Source organism: Geospiza fortis, unplaced genomic scaffold, assembly GCF_000277835.1.
Source record: "Geospiza fortis unplaced genomic scaffold, GeoFor_1.0 scaffold366, whole genome shotgun sequence".
Classification (NCBI taxonomy): Eukaryota; Metazoa; Chordata; class Aves; order Passeriformes; family Thraupidae; genus Geospiza; species Geospiza fortis.
In genome coordinates this window covers 3,640,022-3,658,810 of record NW_005054342.1, presented here as the reverse complement: position 1 = coordinate 3,658,810, position 18,789 = coordinate 3,640,022, and positions in this window count along the sequence as shown.

Genomic DNA, 18,789 nt, shown 5'->3' with positions numbered 1-18,789 from the left:
ATTTGTAACTGAGCTGAAATGGTGAAATAATTTGTACTGGGGTCAGTCACTCCCTCGGGGGAAGCTCACTGTATGCATGTCATTAGGTGCCACACAGTTTCTTTGGCTTGTTTCTCCCTCTGTAACACCAGTTTATGGTATATTCTTAAAGATTATGACATTCTTCTCTTTAATTTTAGAGGTACTAACGCTTGGTTAATTAATTAACTAATCCCAAATATTCCACCACTCTCATCCTACCACTGCTAAATCAGCAATCAAAAAACCTCTTCTGCTCTTTGCAAGACAGTTCTTACTAATGTAATTCCATTATTATGTTAACCAGTAATACATATCAGAAGACAATAAAGTTAAGAATTCCAAGATTTTCACCAGAAAAAAATTTAAATTTATAGAATCATAGAATAGCTCAGGTTGGAAGACTCCTTAAAGATGATCTAGTTCAAAACCCCTTGCCATAAGCAGGGACCCCTTTCACTACACCCAGTTGCTCAGAGCTACATCCAGGCTGGCCTTGAAGACTTCCAGGGAGGGGCCATCCACACCTTCTATAGGCTACATCTTTCAGCACTTCGCCATCCTCACAGTAAAGGTTTTTGCCTCTAATGTTTAGTCTAAACCTCTCTTTCTGTTTGAATCCAGTCCTCCTGGTCCTGTCACTACATGCTCTTGTAAAATGTCCCTCTGTCTCTTAGGGTCCCTTCAGGTACTAAGAAGACCACTAGTAAGTCACCCTAAAGCCTTCTTGTTTCCAGGTTGAAGAGTCCTAATTCTCTCTGCCTTTCCTCATAGAAGAGGTGGTCCATCCCACTAATCGTCTTGATGGCCCTCCTCTGGACTTGCTCCAACAGGTCCATGTCCCTCCTGTGCTGGGGACCCCAGAGCTGGATGCAGCACTGCAGGTGGGGTCTCACCAGAGCAGAGCAGAGGGGCAGAGCACCTTCCCTCACCGTGCTGGCCACGCTGCTCTGGATGCAGCCCAGGACATGTTTGGCTTTCTGGGCTGTGAGTGCTCATTACTGGGTCATGTCCAGCCTCTCATCCACCAACACCCCTGAGTCCTTCTCAGATGCCTGCTCTTGATCTATTCATCCCCTTGTCTGTGTTGATACCAGAGGTTGCCCTGACCCAGGTGCCATTCCTTGCATTTGGCCTTTTGGCCTTGTTACTCCTCATTTCATTCCCGCAGGTCCACTTCTTGAACTTGTTCAGGTCCTTCTGGATGCCATCCCATCCTTCAGGTGTGGCAACAACACCACTCAGCTCTGTGTCATCCTCAAGTTTGCTGAGGGTGCAGTTGATCCCTTTGTGTCACCAGTGAAGATATTAAATAACACTGATACAGGCCCCTGAGGAACATGACTTGTCACCAATGTCCATTGGGACTGTGAACCATTAACCGCTACCTTTGGATACAGCTGTCCAAACAATTCCTTATCCTCATCAAACAATCCACCAATCCCATCCATGTGTCTCCAGTTTAGAGAGAAGGATGTTGTGGGGAGCTGTGTCAAAGGCTTCACAGCCTCATGTGAGACTACGGGATTGACTTCCAGTTTGAATGACCACATATCCACAGACTAACAGTGCATGTAGTAGCTGTTTGTCTAGCATTTTTGGACACCTGGACTTTCAGTAATTACCACCTAGAATATCAGCTTTAGAGAAAATTATCTGGGAGGTCCTGGAGGATAAATCAAGCATATGCCAGAAATGTGCCCTTGGGGCAATGGAGGCCAGGGGCATCCTGGGCTGTGTTGGCTCTTTCCTTACCTAGTCAAAGGTGGAGAAAATTATCTTTCTCCTATATCTGGCATGTGTGAAATATTGTGCCCAGTTTGGGGTTTCCCAGTCCACGTAACAAACTCCATGCCATATGAGAAGAGGCTGGGGCAGTTGGGTCTGCTAATCCTGGAGAAGTTTTCAGTGGGATCTATCTTCTGTCTGCAGCTACCCAGCAAGAGAGAAGAAAAGCCAAACTCTTTCCAGAAGTATGCAGGGATGGGCCAGGAGGCAACTGACACTGTTTGAAACACATGAAAATACAAAAAATTCTTGATGTAAGACATTGGTTTTTGATTGAACATGAGGTTGGTCAAACACAGGGCGAGGTTACTGAGTGAATCTATGGGATCTCTGTCCTTGGAGTTGCCCAAAATTAAACTGGACATTGTCCTGCACAGCCTGAGTTGTCTAGACCTCCTCTGAGTAGAAGGTGGGCCCAGAGAGCTCTTGAGGTCCTTTTCAGTCTATGTGGTTGTGTGATGGTCTGATTCACTGAGTTCCTTCTTCCTCCCATGTCCCCCATGTCCAGTTCCATGAAATATCCTTCATTTCAGAAAATGAGATTAACAGATGGTAGAAGTAGCTGTAGACTGGGAGTTAGGCTGTACATTAAATTCTCACAAGTGGTGTGGAATGCAGGTCTCCTGTGTCTTATATGGCACTTTAACTACTGGGCTCTTGGATAAAAGGGGTGAACCATCTCTCTCCTTCTGGGACCTGTCTCTTTGCTTCATTTGCTTTTATATGCACCGCCTCTAAATGAAGTGTCCTGTTCCCAATTGACCCAAACACTTTTTCCTTTTTTTTTCCTCATTTTAAGAAGAAAAAAAAACCTGTTTAATTTCATTCAGGCTGAGCCAGCTTTTTTTAAAAAATGCTCTGGTTTGGCAGCTACATGTGAGTGATTCTCACTACCCTTAAAAAGGAATAGAAAGTTCAGTGGCTTCATTCCCAATTTATGGGCCAAGACAGTGGCTGGGACGGATTGTTTTACAGCTTTAGACTCAAGCCCAGGGGCTGAATTTCATTCCAGTTTATCCTCATGCTCATGTTACATCCAATCTTTGTAATTTTTTTATAGAGACAAAAAAACCCTAAATATTAAAAAGATTAAAGTACAAATCACTATTGGCAGCTTACTTAGCACTTAATTAGAAATTTCCCTCCTTTAATTGCTTTATGCAATAAAAAGAAAACAAATAGAGAGCAAATATTTAAGTGCATTTTAGATTCCTAGTTGTCATAGTTCACAGATTTTCCAAAAGAAATCTAGAAAATTCTAAACCAGAAAATTTCTAATCTGAATTTATTGTTCCTGCGTGTAATTATAAAAATATCAGTTTCAACATATATCTATACCAGTATTCAAAGAGCAGCAACTACCACACCTCTTCTTTCCCCTAGATTGTTTCGATACCAATGACTAGCTCTATGCAACTCAAGGCAAGCACCTAGGAGCTAGAAGGACCTGTAAGATAAACCATTTATTATTATTATTAACATTATTATTATTAGTAGTAGTAGTAGTAATAGTAGTAGTAGTAGTAGTAGTATTACTATTACTACTACTATTATTAAATGTTTTTTAAAAAAGGATTAGAGGCTGAATTAAAACCATAGAAAAAGTGTGCTACATGAACATGTGCTCAGATGGGAATTGAAGAGCATCTGTTTCCTGTCACAAAAGAAAGCTTAGCAACTCCATACACCATTTCTGGAAACTCAAGACCATTGATTTTATGTTTAAAAGGCATTGATCAGAACTCCTTTTGGGGAACATGCCAAATAGATGTGTATGAGAGTACTTTCCTTTCATAGAAGTACTGGCCAGGGGTGCACTTTCACTGCTTCCAAATTGGTTTTTGGTACACTGGGACCAAAGTTAGCAGTAATGGGGATTAGGAAGGCTTCAAGCCTGGCACTGTAAGGTTCTTGCTTGATGTAGCACAGACTGAGGAAGGTACAGCTAGCAGGGGGAGTGGCTGAGATATGAGGACACCATTATGCCTTGACACAGCTCTGCAGATCAAGATATGAGATATCTTCATACAAAACTACCAATAATTTCTTGGTGGGCTCTAGACACAAGTGAAACAGGGATTCTGGTTCTGCAGGGATTTTGGGAAGGCTTCAGTACTGCAAACTGAAGCAAATCTGTAGAAGCTGTTTGCAATAGCTGTGGAACTGCATGTGCTGAGGGAACTGAGTTCTCCAGCACTTCCATTCCAATGACTGGCAATATCTCCTTGGACAAGCAAACTATTTCTCATCAGCTTTCACAGCTACAGAACGCAAGTAAGAGTGCTTATTTTTTTTGAAAGAGCTTTTGAAGCTTGTGCACACAAAAAATTTTAGAAATGTGAGTGTTGAATTACATAATATTGTCTTTTATGGCTGCTCTGGTAGATTTTGGTATTATGTTAAAGTAAAATGCATCCTTGATGGGCTAGGTATAACTTCAAATAAGTTTTAAAAAAATCCAGACAAACCAATTGAACAAAATGGGAAAAAACCCCAAAACCCAACAAATTTTCTTTCTATTTATTAATTTAAGACAAAGGAATTTATGTTATTACAATTTATTTCCCCCTTTTTCTCTCCAGGAGAAACACACCTGAACCTTCTAAATTCATGGAGTGTGAAAACTATTTTGACTGGAATAAATTTTGTGGGAATTTTTCTAGTGATGTCGTAAGTTCTCTTTTATTCCGTTTCTTCTAAGAATGCTGTAATTCTGTGGACCTTCCTTGGGATACTGCTGGGTACTTTCACATTCCTGCCACATACCAGACTTGGTAAGAATACTGGCAAAGTGTGGTGTTGTCTCTGTATCAGTTTGTCCTAACACAAAGAGGATATCAGCAATGTGAGACTTCAAATAATATGAAACATTTAATTTATAATTGCTAGTATTAAATAGGTTTTTCTAAATTTCATGTTTATGGAGATTAATTATTTAGCAATTGCATGAAGTCTGAATATTTGTGTAAAATGTGTTTAACCTTAATAGTACAGAACACTGTGACAAGAATGTAATCAGAGTTTGGAAAACAAGGAAGGATTTAGCTGGAGTGCCCTTTTCTATGTGCCTAACTCTAAGTACATAAGCCTGGACTTTGAGCTCAGCCAGGCTGGAGTCCTGGTGCTCAGCATCTTGCTAGATCAAGACCTCAGGAAGGACAGATTGCCATTAATCCCTTCCTAATCGAGGACATCTTATCCCAGCTGCAGCTCTGCCTGGCCAGACCTGTCCTGTTAAGCAGCTTCAAGTTGTGAAGATGCTTGGCTGAACAACAAAAAGCGCACACCTGCTTTTTGTCATGGCCATAATGTACTTTTCTGCTGCCATTCTGACACCAGGGCTTCCTGCCCTCTTTCTGTCTTTGCATTGTCTCACTGTGGGGAAGGTGGGAAGCAGGCTAGCAGGAGCTGCAGCAGGCAGCATCCCTGGTGCAGCCCTGGCTGGACTGGAGGAAGCTTGGCTGCCAATCACCCCTCTCTTTAAGCTGTGCTACCCTTGTTCAATAGGGGTAATGGGTCCAGTGGGCAAGTTATAGGTCCGGTGGGTCTATTACACATTTTTATTGAAAAGCAAAATAAATAGCCCTGTAAAACTCACACACTGCCCCAGGGCTACAATAATTTATGCACCTTCTTTTTCCTTCTTTTTCTCTTTGCCTTTTCAGAGTTGCTCCAGTGAACCTTTCCAGAATGGCAGGTAAGAGCTTTTGTAAATTCATCACCAGTTGTCTGAATAAGACAGTATTTAAAATACTGCATGTTATGTGGAGAACTGCGTCAGGCCTTTGATTTGATTATACACATGTGTAGTACCAAAGGAGATCACATATTACTCAGCTAAACTTGTTTAATAGAAAGGGCATAAAAATCAAAGTATGTATAGTATCAGGTTTACTTTCCAGAGAGAATGTGTTTTTCCACAAAACTAAGGAAAGAGTAATTTACCACTCCAACAAGCTGGGAAAAAGGAGAACATTCTTTCCTAAACAGCTACAATTATGCATTTGGCAGGCAGTAGTAAAAGCAATTCTGCTTTCCTTCTTAGCCCATAATAAATCTGTACCTGGGACTGATTAGAGAGCAACTGGAGAGGTGCTGCTTTTCTTTCCAAGGTCTATCAATAATTTTTTTTCTTTTTTTGTTCTTTCTGAACATGTTTTAATGGTGGAATTAAGAGTGTCTCACCATCTTTGTGGTTGTGTCCCACTTGTTCTTCATTTGCAGAAGTACAGATTTCTTATAAGTGGAGGAGAGAAAAACCCCAATGTTAGAAAATCAGGATGATGTTTGAAATGACATGATAAAGGAAATAATCCTGATGGGAATCCCTTCATGCCTGCGTAAGTCTATGCTTTCTTGAGTATCATAGGAGGAGTATTTTGAATTATGCTTTGTCTGCTCCAAACCTGATACAAATAGTGTAGCTCAATATGAAAATGCTGCACCTTTAAACCTCTTAGAGAAAACCTTCATAAGGTAAGTGTAGCTTTTCTGTACCAAAATAAATGGCTCACTGCACTTCAACTCTGTCTCTTAAACTTGTTGCTTCATTAATGGCTGCATTAAGCATCTTTGGAAAAATTTACCTTTGCAGTGAGGGAAAAAAAAGCCTTAACTACATTAATTAGAGTGTAGCATATGCCAAAGACCAAAAGAAAGACGTATTTTCTAAAATTCTTTGTTCACTTTTATCCTTACTGTTAATAATTCGAATAGTCTCATTACCAGGTGGCTGTTGTGCAGGATGATTTTATCTCAAGCAGCTGTTTTCCTTTTCTATTTTACTCATGAGAGCAAAGCAAGAGGAAAAAAATCAATTTAAAATAAATAAATAACCCTTCCTCAATTCAATAGAACACTTTAGGCAGAGCACTTGAGACAGATGTTGAGGAAAGAGAAAACACGGCCTCTTTATGATTTATTCCTTCCCCTCTCACAAAATTGTCATTAACACCTAGAAATTGGGAGACAGTAGTAATTATTTCAGACTGAAAAACAGTGAATAAAACTTTATTGAAAAGCTCCTGCTAAGATTAGTTCTCAGCTGGAAACTGAGATTGCCATGTGGACAATGCCATGGCATAACATGCATGAGAAAAGAAGCAGTGAAGAAACTAAACAGGCATCCAGAACATGGGAAATAAAGGGATAGTCCTGGGACTATATCAGGTGAAGTATCTTGCGTGCTGTAATGGGTCTCTGCTCATGCAGAGAGGGTTTGGAATAGGCAGCTGATGGTGGAGAGCAGAAGAGGAAGCTGTTAGAACAGAAACTGCAGAAAGTTAACTTGAGGTTAAACCAGAAGATAAAGTTTAATAAAGAGGAAAGCTGACTTTATGGTGGTATTTTTCTGGAGTGTTTGGTGCTCATATTTTAGTGAAAGCCACTGAGCTAATAGTCCTGAAAGAGATCTTGGTTGCAGAACAGTAAGGAGGTGACTTGTAGTAGGCTGGCTTCCCTACCAGACTTGGCCTCAAAAAACTTCCCTGAGAGATGCAAAAGGATGCAAGTTACTCTCAGCAGTCCTAAATTCCAAGCCTAAATATTTCTTTATGTTTTTGCTAGGCAACCCCCTTGTTTGAGGTGTTTTTCTGGCTATTTAAATGATCAGGAACCTCAGAGGCACCTTGCTTTCTCTGTTGGCAAGAAATACAGGGAACCTTGGTGGAATGCAGGTGAGATAAATTCAACTCCCTCTGCTCATTCAGCCCAGGAAACCTTACTGGAGACAGTGGCACAAAGTAGGCATTTGTTTGCTAGGACCTGGGTTGCACTGTCAGTGCTTTAATGTGTAAGCACAGCATAAGCAACCTGATTACTTATTGTGTTCTTTACAGGCCAGATTTCCTTCTGTATGGAATAATGACTACACCACTATTTGGGAACAGTCGGGAATTTAAAGCAAGAGCAGTGCTATAGGCAGGCAGAAGGAAGTCCCTGAAGAACAGAGGACTTACAGATGGACTAGGAATATTCAGGCCTAATGTCTGGATTTAATTTAATTTTTATGCTGTTGTTAGAGACAGCCTGGAGTTTCTCTAAAGAATAAGCGAAGATACTGTCCTTTTACACTCCCAGGAGCGTAATCTTAAAAAATGTCTTCACTGTTTTTCCAGTGGCTACAGCTTCCCATCACATTGAGTTACCCTGTATAGTGAGGACATGTGGGGGGCATTCAACCCTCTGGCTCCCAGTGAAATTGGTACTGGTTGTCTCTCACCTTCCACTCTTAAAAACACTTGACAATTTGACATTCTCACTGCTAAGTGAAACTGACAGAGGCTCATCAGCAATAGGACATTGTTATCAGCCCTGGCAGAAATCATACCAAGAGCCTTATGTGAAGTGATGACTTGCATTTACTTCCAGCAGGATGAATGCAATTGGGTGTCAAGTGTTCCCAGTGTATGACTAGGGAACAGTGAGGAAGTTACTTAAAGAACTTGTGTTCTTCCTGCTTCCATCTCAGTCATCTTGGAAATAGATTGCAAATTGCTTAAACCCTAAAATACTGCAGAGTAAATGTCTCATTATTACACTGTAGTATGATATGACTTGGAAAAAACCTTAATATGCTTCAATGATTGTTTTCAGATGTTGGTCTTTATCAGACTCAAGATGCTGGGCAAAAGATGAAGGCAAATTGCTAGTACCACTCTGCTTGCCAATAATTCCTCCTGTCTTTTTTTTTCTTTCTCTCTTTCCATCCTTTCTTCCTTTTTTCTTTTTTTTTTTCTTTTTTTTTTTTTAATCCAGTTGTATTCATGAGACTAGTTGAGCAAGGCACACTGCACTGACCCCTCATATCTGGGACAGGCTTACAAACCCTGCCTTTGGCAGAGTGATGGAAAGCACTTCAGATCTGAGGGCTATAAAAAGCCAAGCTGAAATGAATTCTGTCAAGTCATAGCTGAATTTTTCTTGCAGAAGAATTCTCCTTTCCCTCTACTACTGCCACACAGCTCTTTCTAAATGGTCCAGAATTGGCTGTTTAATATCTCAGAATTCCAGGGTCTGGGACTGTTGGGAACGGAAGGATTTTATTGATGCCAGCTGATGGTGCTCTCATCAATTGAATGGAGGTGTGTTGACAGCCCTTGGCTGTGGGACTGAGAGACATTCAAGTCCCTCATCGAACAGTGACCTTGGAGAAAAGTGTATGAAGAAATTAACAGAAGAATTTCAAAAGGGTTAGGTTTCCATCCCTGTCATCTTATTTTGTGATACTCGCTTAATAAATAAAGAGATAGATTAAATGTTTTCCTCTCATTGCCCTGTTACTGTGCAGACCTGCTGGCAAAAATAAGTAATGTGACATTTGACTAAAAAAACCTGAATGAATGTAGGGCCCACTCTACTTAAAAAGAGTCATTATCACCCGGTGTAAAATGAATTGCTGTAAAAACCTTAACTCAGCAAGTGAAGGTTTTTCATCTTCCTCTTTCCTGGCAAGAGGTTCTGGTTTTGGTGCTTTTAACCCTTAATTTAAAATGCATTTCCAAAACAGAGGTAGATTATTTGAAAGGGCATCTGAATAACAGGAAAATAAGAGCCAAAAAGACCTTCCCAAGGAAGAAGCCATCCACTGTTTTTTTGTTGGTTGTTTTGTTGGGTTTTTTTTCCCTGAACATGGGAACTGCAGCAAAGGCTATGGATAAGAAAGAAAGGTCTCCAGATTTGTCTCTTGCCATAGCTGTAAGTCTCATGGAAGTGCACCAAGACAGTGTTATCTGCTGGCCAAATCTTAGTCCCTGGAGCCTCAGAAATCCAGAACCACTAAGTTCTTCTTTATTTCCTTGGCAACCACTGGGAGAAGCTCGAGCAACACTAACCCAAATAAACAGGTGAGAGAGTGCCTAACTGTTATCCACATTATCCTTTATTTTTCCTTGTTTTTTAGGTGTGTGGTGCTGTAGGAAACACCTGCATGAGGCTCTGGTCTCTTTCTACCCAGCTGACTTTTTTCAAGCATGCACTGGCTTGGGGTCAGCCCTTGCAAGCAGGTGTTTTCCTTCAGAATAGCTTTCTTGTCTGAATCCAAGTGGATCACAAGGGCCGAACTTCACTGCCGGAGGTCACAGGTCAAACACGGCAGCACGGGGTCCCTTGGGTCCTGTGCTTACCAGGTGTTTAATATTATCAGAGGTTATTTGCTGAAACCGTGATAGAGTGTTCTCAGCGATTCAAAATAAATTTAACGAGAACAGTTTTAAAAGCCCCCACATTAGAGGATGTCTGTTCAATGGACAGAGAGGTTAAAGTTAATTCGATCAGGCATATGTACTTTCTCCAAAAAGGAACATATGCACTCAGCGGCTTGGCCCCATTTGTTGCAATTTTGGGTCTCATTTCCATTTGCAAGAAAGATAACTACTTGCATATGGAAGCAATAAATAAGAGAAGTCATTAACATTTCTCTAATTTAGGGGGGAAAAAAAAAAGTCTTAACGAAGTAATATCTTTGCCAGGGCAGACAGAAATGTAAATTGGAGATTGGAAGGAAACCTATTAAAGGAATTTCTATGTTGCTAGTCTTTTTTAATCTAATGAATTTATGAATTGCCACTTGTTAGGTCATAGACTTCGTTAATTTCCTATGTGTTTAGTTAAGGAGAGAAAGTATGGGGCAGGAGGAAGGAGGGGTGAAAGGAAAATGCTTGTGAACAATGAACCTGAGCAAATATTTTTGTACAATGTGTTAAGGCTATTAGGTTCAAAATTTTTTACTAAACCCAGCTATATTTAGAAAATCTGAGAAAGGTTGCTCTGTACATCTACTGAACAGGATAATGTAAGTCTCTAAAACTTTTTCTGTGCTTATTCATATGCCCTTGAAAGCTGTAAAGGGTTAAAAGATTGTGACATTTGCTGAATAATTTTGTTTGAAAACATGAAAAATTTTAAGAAAGTGGTGTTACATTATGGTGCCAATTTACTAGTCACACATCTATGGGCCACACTTTCAAAATTATAGCTAATCAGATACCTCTTGGGCTTTCTTTGGTGCAAAGCATGAAGAGGAATTTTCACTCTCTTTTTTCCTGTGGATTGCAGAAGCTAAAATAGATACTGAACCTTGGTTCTCAAGAACCTTAGTACCCAAAGGTGGGAATTCTTTCTAGTTTGTTTGTTTGGTTTTTCTTTTTTTTTTGAAAAGTCAGCTTTTATTTTGAAGGAAATCACAGAGAAGGACAAACACCAAAAGTATTAGAGTAAGCAAAGAAAAATAAATCCCTGTTATTTTTGGTATAATTATTCAGCAATGGTTGGCAAATCAGTGCTTTGTGCAGTCAATAGCATTCTGCAACCCCACCCTCTCAATGTACTGAAAAGGTAATGGACTGGTCCTACTTCCATCAGTCATTGCAGGCCTTCCCATGGATCCCTGTCTGGACACACATAGAGTGAATGAATGATGCCAATTCAGTGGCTCTTTCAAGTGTATGACTTGGAGATAGCCATGCTAACAACTGCTTCAGCAATTGCTCCCTAAACATGCATCAGGCTTCCCTCCCAGACAGGCAGCTGAGTGAGCAGCATACTGAGCCTGCCACATCGATGCTGGCTACCTGCAGTTTCCTTCAGGAGGCAACCAGGTATTGAAAGCAATTTCTGAGGTGGCTGGATTTTTGGGTGTTAATGAAAATTGTTCAAATAGCAACATGTTGATGTACCAGGTGGCTACTTTCTCATCCCTGAGAGCTGTGAGGAATTAATTGTAATGGTATCCCTTATGAGCTGAAATATAGGTTACACGCATATGCATGCATGCGCAAGCACATGCACACTCTTGGAAATTCAAACCAAGCCTTGATGAAGTTTAGATAAAGTCCCCACTGCACTTTGGTGTAAATCTGTCCTTCTTAGTGATGCTTCTGGCTCCACTTAGACCACTCAAGCCACAGAGAAAACCAAAACACCCAAACAAAAAACAATCCAAACTCAAAACAAAGGCAGGTTTTGTTGCATTTCTGGCATAAAAGGAAGCAGAAACAAATGGAGATTGAACTAAAATGCCTGTTCTTAAGAGGCCCATGCCTACATTCTTGAGGGTTCGGATAGTTTGGATAAACACTGTACAAGTATTTGAACTTTTTGGTAGGTCTTCAAACTGAACCTCTGAACCTTCTGAAGTTCACAGGTGGCTTGCCACTTTTTTTCGGCTGTGGAGCTGGACTCAGTCTGCTTTCTCAGGCTCTTGATACTGAAAATATTTACCAGGTTTGCAGGATCCAGAGAAATCATGAATGCTCCTTTGGGTTTATTTCACCACGACAATGGAAAATTTTCTGCTAATAAATTAGTCATCAAGAAATTAAATAAGAGTTATTCAGATACAAATCTAGGCCTGAGAAGATCTAACCTTTCAGAAATGTCCTGTTACTGACCTCCTATGGAAGTTAAACAAGCCACTCTGAACCTCATTGATATGTTCGTGAAAGGGGAATGTCTGTGTTACAACAATGAACTTGTTATTTGTCAGATAGTATGGAAATGAACCCATCAGAAAGCCTACAAATCTACTAAGTAATTCCAGAGGGATGAGAAGAATACTGTGGTTTTAGTTGGCTAGTCCCAGGTACAATCCAAGGAGGAAATTCTTAGGAAGCCTAATGGACTTAAGTTACTAGTTTGCTTGGTGCTCAGTAATATTTAAAACAGCTTGGATTTTAAACCACATGAAAAATATGCTGTTTCCTCTGGCATGAGCCAACAGCTAAAGAAACTACATCTAACTCATGTGCCAATAATACATTAATTATTTATGTTTTCAATTACATGTCATAGTAACTTCCATGTGTAAAACTGAAAAATATATGCATACACCCTCAAAGAATTATCCATGTTTTTCTTAAAGCAGGCACTGTATCTTTGAAAGAGACTGCTTTCCCTTTGACCTAAGTGGAATAATTCCCAATGAAATTTCTGTGAGTCAGAGTGGGAGTCCTTTTCCTCTTCTCAACATGAGCAGGCTACAGTAAAACCCTCTGAAGCTGTGTAGAGTCAGAGGCTTGGCTGATGCTGTAGTGACTATGGAACTATGGAATTAGTTTGGGACTAATGATTGTTAACACCAGCACTAGAGCCAATATGATGGCCTGGAAATAAATTAAATATGTCTGTGTTTAAATGAAAAAGGAAGTGAATCTGAGGTAAGGGGGCTTTTAAGAGAAATGTCCTGGGCTTTGATAACACTTAAAGTTTTTAATTACAAAACTCTGGAAATTTAACAAGGAAGTCATTCATCTAACTTAGAAGACACCCTCAAAGTCATCTAGATCTGAAGCCTTAGCTTCAGTGTCTTACATGATCTTTCATAAGATAATTTATAAACAAGTTGGGCCAAAGGCACAGTGGAAAATACTGTAGTCTTGAATATCATGGGCTAAAAATATTAGTTGATACTTATGACAGATATCAGAAAATGTTGGGGATTTCTTCTAATCTGGACTTCAAGATGAGTGACCACTCAATGCTGTAATTGTAAAGGTCAGATCTACCTACTATAAATAAAGAGCATTTTGATGGGTTAGTTAGATTTCAAGCACTGAACTCAGCAAAGCCTGTCATTCATCACCTATCATTCTACTCTGAAAGAAACATATATTCCATGTATTTAGTATAAGAAAACATCTGTTATGCTGAAGTATGTGACTGTATAAAGATACAATAAAATATTGTAAAATTACTTTGTTTTTCTGTTGCATTTTAAAGTACTTCATGGCACAGTTTAGATTATAAAGTGTTATCACAATCCTAGTGCCATGCTACATGTCTTAAGTAACAGGAAAACAGATTACTTTTGTAGTATTTTGTGTGCATTCTAGCCAGTCATGTCTTTTCCATTTCTTGCCTCTCTACTACCTTAGAAAAGATATGAACAATATATATTCTTTCTTTTCCATATCAATGACCACTAATCTAATATTAAATTTCTGTGCTGTGGTGCATTAACACTGAAAAATAATCTCAGCATAAGAAGGAAAAATATCCCAAACACGCAGGAGATTGATAGCACAAAAAGATAGGGAAAAGAAGAAAATTTTCCTCATTTTTCTGGAATACAAATGCATTAAATTTTTGGGTTTGTTGTTGTTTTTGTTTTTTTTTTGACAATTCTTGTATCTGTATGGTTTATAGAGCTCTAGACACTTGCTATATATTTGATTTCTCACTTAAGCATAGTTTCACTAACAGAAGCATTGCACAGTTGCAGTATGCTAAGCACCAGTTAAAATAATTTTAAAACCTGTTCAAATAATTTACGAAGACCTGCTCACTGATATGAATTGCCATGTTTTGACATTTACTAAAGAGAAGAGCATGGAATGAGGTAGAGATGGGGAATATCGACTGCATATCTGTGACTGGCACTTCAAATGGCATGTAGCTCTCATGACTGAAATTGGTCCTGTCTTCTTTTGTGTCATCATCTTGAAATGACTGTTTCAAAAATGAGATTGAAAACAACATCTAAATTGTACCTACTAATTACTTGAGGTGAACTGAGTAGTTGTAGTTTAATGTAAGGCATTGCTGGTCCAAATCCGGTGGCTCAAAAAAGAACCTTTACACTTCTTGCTGCCTATGCAGCATCTGTTGTTTCATTTGTGTTTTAACAGTGGTCTCCACTGGTTCAGTTGAATAATTTAAGTGCTCAATGCTATGTGTCATATTCTAATGTATTCAAAAAATCCTCATGGTTGGTAGGAGCATTACAGGAACTTTGGGACACATATGACCCCCACAGCTACAGATGGAGGCCAGTTGAGGATATCTCGGGAGATAGTAGAAAGAAAATTGTATTTAGACAAACACAGTTTAAAACCTGTATCATCAAACCCACTTGGAAAGTGCAAAGGTCTTCCCAAAGCTCTGTGTCTTATCTGCAATTTATAAGCGGACATTTTGATACTATGGGGTGTCTCATGCAGTGGCCAATGACAGCATTTGGGAACGCAAATCTTGTCCTCTGGAATTACTGAAAGGATTATCGGGGTTAAATTTATTAAAAAGAAAAATAAAATTTCGCCTTCTAGCACTCAGCCTAAAGTGGGCTCCTGTTTTTCATCAGTTGAAAATCCCTCTAGATTTCTTTGCATCTAATCTTAAATGCCTTGTAGTAACCAAAACATTGCATAAGGCTGGCAGAGGTGGCATGGGATCCACACACTACTGGTGACCCATCCATTACTGGAATGGTCTGGTCTATGTCAGGAGAGATGCTCTGCATGAGCTGATAACAACTATGTCAAAGGGTGAGCAAAGTATTGAGAGCAGTTGATTGTGTTGACTAAAATGTGAGCACAGATACCAATCTGGGGATGCCTGCATTTAAATATTTGTTGTTTCAGATGGACTCCTGCCTCAACTCCCCTGTACTGACAAGGAGGTTGTTCCAGCACAAGGATTTGCTGGTCTTCAGACTTCTATCAAACTTTTGCCTTGAGTTCCAATCCAGAAAATACTGGTCCCCTGGTGATCACAAAGGTATTTTAACTAAGGACTTAGCTTTAATTGTCTGACATCGCTGGGATTGTTCATCAATTTGCAGGAATCAATGTGTAAAACTCTTTTTGACTTCTTTCATTATAGGCCAGGCCTATTTCAGATATCGCATGAGCAAGATGCTGGAACAAGAAAATCTTGCATCAGCTGAGGTGGTTCAGTGACTTGGGATTTGATTTGAAAAATCTTATTGGCCAACTTCAGTAACTGAAGGATGAGTTTCTAATAAGGTAAGTCTAATGAGTTGCTAATAAGTTAAGTTTCTAATGAGGTAAGTCTTTACTAAATTGCCCCCAACACAGTAAAAGGCACAACTGGATTTTTTTATCTCTTTATGCATACAGCTGCCAGTGATATTTTGTGTTTCAATGGTAAATAACAATTTTAATTAGCCTTCTCTGTGGGGACTTTTGGTCATTTATTAGTGACATTCCTCCATACAAATTGTTGCATTGTATTTTTGAATGTTTCTATGGACCCATTTGCTGTCAATTGATTTCACATTCAAACCATCTGCAATGACTCATTTGTTAGGTCCAGAGTCTCATTATTTGCATGGACTACTTGTATTGATATCATTAGCCTTGAACAACCTCAGTAGTCCTGTTCATGGTCATGAGCTTTTAAGTCATAAGCTCAGTTCTTATCAGCGTTCATCTGTCAAGTTTTCAGTCACTTCTAATTAGTCTCAGGTTAAAAAAAAAAAAAAAAACAAAAAGGAACATAGCAGCAACCACTTCCCCACCCCCCCAAAAAAATACAACAAAAAACCCACCAAACAATTGTGACACATTCTTACTGGCCATGATTCCTTCTTTGTCACACACTCAGACAATCATTTCCATGTCAACAGTCCATGAGCATTTTATAATGTCTGAAATGCTTCTAAATATGAATTACATATCTGAAAATTATTGATGACATTCTTGGCATTCCATTAATGTTATTTATTATTTATTGTGTGTGAGACGGAACTGCCTAGAGGCCTTTGCAAAGGATCAAGGGCCTGTTGAGCTAATCTCTTGCTAGGCATATCAATCCAGATGGATGAGCAAATGCAGGAGCACATGGCAAACAGCAAAACCTGTTTGTCAGTTCAGCATCCCAGCCTGCAAAATACAGCCGTAGTACAGAGGCAGTGGCACAGTTCATGCTAACTGGCACCATCAGCTGTCACAGCTGAAAGGACACAGACTGAACAAAATCAGGCTTGATTTAGACTTATTTACTATGAATTGCCTCATCTGCTCTTTGGCCTGCATGATCATGTTTTCTTAAGAAGGCTTTGAAGGTAGGAAGAAGTGTATTTTGAACCTGTGATATAGAATCAGAGTGTGGCTGAGTGGAATAATCAGACTGGGAAATGCAAAATTCATCCTTTGTACCATGTTATTACACATCATCTCATAGACCTCTTAATTCTGGCAAAAGAGGAAACCAATACTAATGTTGTGTTGCACTAATTTTATGAATTCCAGAATCTTAGAATCACTCAAGTTGGTTAGTACCACAGTGGGTCATCTGGTCCAGGCTTCTTGTTTAAGCAGGGTCATCCTGGAGCACATTGCACAGGACTGCATCCAGACAGTTCTTGAAAATCCCCCACGTGGACTCTCTTTGACATGGGCGGCATTAAAACACTCATCAGGTCTTTATCACCAGAAATTCCTTTCACCTGCCATCGATAATGTATTTGTTGATATTTCTAATTTCAAGCTCTCCATCTTCTTCACACTGCACTATCAGGAGGAAAACAACCTAATATTTAGGACCTCCCCAGTGACCAGGAAGAGTTGGTGTCAATGATTTGTTGTATTGCAGGTCTCTGCCATGAGCTGGGGTGACTTGTATGGGCTTTCTCAGTATTTTTTTCACGGTGCATTTTATGAAGAATGACTCTTTCCTTTGGGACCATCAGTATTCACAAACTTATTTTTGATAGGTGGCCTCTGATTTTCATCTCCTGATCTCCCACATCACTTTTAGCAGCCTTTGTTTCATGATGTCAGGAGAATGAAGGGTTGGGAGGCTGGTGATGTCAGATACCAGGAGTTGAAGTGTGGCAACAGGGTTGTTGTGTGAGGCTTTTGCCAAAAGCCACAGTCTTTTATTAACCATCAAAGTTTCTCCCATTAAACTGCTCATGCTCAAAGGCCTCTGAAAGCAGCCCAGAAAATACAACAGAAATCAGGAAATTTCCAAATGGCAACAAGGCCCAATAGCCAAATAAAATAAATGAGCTGACCTAGGAAATCCTTGTAACTTGCCACCCAACAACAATAAACCAGCCCTACAACACACAAAGTAGAAAGGAAACAAAGAAGTCTTTTAATTATTTACAGTAGTCTGATTGTGGCTCAGTAAACATTGGTCAAGGACTAATAAATTTAGCCTCAGTAAAGTGGGCTTATGCAGCCATATATAGCCTGTACATTTAACACAGCAGCTTTTTTGACTGGTTCCAGCCTAGCATAAATAAAGTCTATCTAACAGAAGAGCTGTTAACCTGGGAGATGGTTTTCCACCTACTAGTTTCACTGCAGGTATTTTATAATTGGATATATTCATTAGGAATTTTTGCCTTAAACTGAGTAGGTCAGGGAGACTACTTTAGAGAAAAAAATGGTGTGCTGGCAGACAAAAACCTCCTGTGGTAGGGACAAGATTGTCCCACTGCATCCAATGGCTTCTCCTAAGTCCTTGGTCTCTTCTCTGAGGGACTGCTTGTACCTCCCAGACATCTCCTAGGTGTCTCTGTCTCCTCCCAGAAAACCTTTGGCTAGCATGACTCATCCAAAGGACAAGGCATATGTGGCATTGAATGTCTCCGCCATGCTCTGTGAAGGGCAAGGCAGGGCACTTGGGGCTGGTGGAGCTGGGCATGAGGGAGACAAGAAGCTCAACTTGTTGGGCCCACAACACAGATATAGTAAACAAATACCTGAAGAAAACAGGAATTTCCAATATATGGTCTGATTTGTATAAAACACCAGCAAAACCAAACCCACAATTCCACAAATTTGGAAATGAATATGATTTCATCTTTATTGGAAATAGCATTTCATTTTGACCACACTAATCTTTTTCAAGAGTCTTTTAATAGATTGTTCCTTCTTTTGCATCAAATCTTCAGCCTTAACTTTAAGGCTCTTTTTGGACTTCCTGCTCTTTAATCTTCCACTAGTCCAGTTCTCCTTCTGGTTTCATCTTCTGTGTTCCCTAAATAGCTGCAGGCCTCCTCCAGTGACTCTGGGTACAACATATAAACAAGCTGGCATTCAATTCACCTCTTTCCTTCAGAGAACATGCCTTCCTGCAGACCTAGTCCTGGTCTCCTATCCTCTAGTTTTGTAAACTGTAGTTTTACCCCAGAAAACTGTATTTTAAACTGTATTTTAAAAGTGTATTTTACCCCTAGTTGGTAAAATAACAGTGTGACAGCAGCAGTTCACCTTTCCTCCCTTCTTCCCCTGC